Source organism: Austrofundulus limnaeus, unplaced genomic scaffold (assembly GCF_001266775.1).
Source record: "Austrofundulus limnaeus strain Quisiro unplaced genomic scaffold, Austrofundulus_limnaeus-1.0 Scaffold2655, whole genome shotgun sequence".
Lineage (NCBI taxonomy): Eukaryota > Metazoa > Chordata > Actinopteri > Cyprinodontiformes > Rivulidae > Austrofundulus > Austrofundulus limnaeus.
In genome coordinates, this window is record NW_013955057.1 from 13207 (window position 1) to 14970 (window position 1764).

At 41.8% G+C, this 1764-nt stretch overlaps 1 protein-coding gene across 1 annotated transcript in view; it reads right to left on the minus strand.

The window, feature by feature from the left end:
- LOC106511299 (protein spinster homolog 3) overlaps nt 1-1440 on the minus strand; it is a gene marked incomplete at its 3' end in the record, with an annotated part of 10300 nt that extends 8860 nt beyond the window's left edge. Inside the window, 1 exon segment of the mRNA XM_014000049.1 lies at nt 960-1440.
- Between the last annotated feature and the right edge of the window lie 324 nt (nt 1441-1764).

Consider the following 1764-nt stretch of genomic DNA (forward strand, 5'->3'; position numbering starts at 1 on the left):
GGATGATGTGGTCCTGTTGGCTTCATCGGAACGAGATCTGCAGCTCTCGCTGGAGCGGTTCGCGGCCAAGCGTGAAGCGGCCGGGATGAGGCTCAGTTCCTCCAAATCCGAGGCCATGGTCTTGAGCCGGAAAAGGGTAGAGTGCCTTTGAATGCATGTATGCATGGATGGATGGATGGATGGATGGATGGATGGATGGATGTTTTTTTAATAAAATGAATTAAAACTATAATAAAGTAAACAGAACATGACCTTCTAATGGCAAGTTTAACTTAGCTTTTAGCTACTGATTACTTATCTATTAGCTACTGCTTTGCTAATTTAATCTTTGTAGCTCTCATGTTAATTTTAGGTTTTGATTAACTATTTTTTTCCTCTAACTTTTTTAACAATTCACTTTCAGCTTTTTTAAAAGTTTTGACACTCATCCAGCATTAATTTAAGAGAAAATGTTTCTTCTGTTTGTCCATTTGAAGCTCCTCAACACTGTTTGCTTTTAAAAACAGTCCCAATGAGACGAAATACAGATTACACAAGTAGGTAAATGTCAAAATAAAGAAAAAGGAGAAGTAAAGATGAGTTGCAAAAGTTGTTTAGAGGACATTTGTCASCTTCTCTGAACCGTAAATGTAAATGAGTGCTGGAACATGTACCCATCTCACAGTTGTACAACACAAAGTGACAACATAAAGTGACAAGAGGAGATTCTACAACATCCTGGGTTAAACATTGTGCTCACAGAAAAGCCACAAGGTTACAGAGTCCAAGTGATAACAGGCGCTCTATTGTCTGTTAAATCAATGTCCCTGCAGCAGTGCAACTGTTTCAAATTCAACCCAAAGACCCAAAGTTGTCCCTGTTTTTACAGACCCACTATCAATGCTGCTGATGTCATCACTCTACAGGTATGAGCTCTGAGGCCGTTCAGACTCATTTAGAAGAAATGAATAAACACTTACCTACCTTCTGTGGAGGCCTTGTGGCTGATTGTTGGACTCTTCTCGGCTCACTTCGTGTTTGCAGCCCGGTGTTTGGAGGAGGACAGTGGTCCCCTGTGTGCCGCTGCAGTTTGAGGAAGCCTCACTTCTCACTCGTCTCCACAGAGAGTGTTTGAGCGGAGACCAGCCCACAGAGGGCTGAGCAGATGTTTCCACATTCAGTCTGACACACACACGAACTGAACTGTCTCTTCTTTTTCTATTCACACCGTTTTGTGATTGGCAGGAAAACTTGTCGGCTTCTTTCAGTGTGACATTTTAGCAGCTCCAGAGAACAAAAAGTTTGAACAGTTCTTTGTCAAAATCTCTTTTCTGCTTTAGTTTTCTAGTGTTTTAGTGTTTTGCCTGTGTTTCTCTCATTCCTCCAGCCCCACCCATGCTCACCTGTTTCCTCTTGTCTCCTCCAGGTGTTTCTCATTTGTCCTCATTAGTTTGTATTTGGTGTCTTGTCCTCAGATTGTATCTGATCTTTGTGCTGTTTCCAGCCAGTGTGGTGTCCATTGTGTTCATTGTGCCTCTGTGAGTTCTGCTGCCTTGACAGCTCCTTATTTTGGTTTAAAATAAACTTTATTTGACATTTTTGGATTTTGCCCTGGGTCATTCTGACGACACACCTCACATTTTTAAAACTGAGTTGGAACTGGACTTACTTGTTAAGCAATATGCCTCTACTAATCAGTGTGCATTGCCAGTGCAATGCACACTATTGTGATTCGTTTCCCATCCAAGTCATCTCCACTTTGGCACACTTCTCCTGCATACTTTG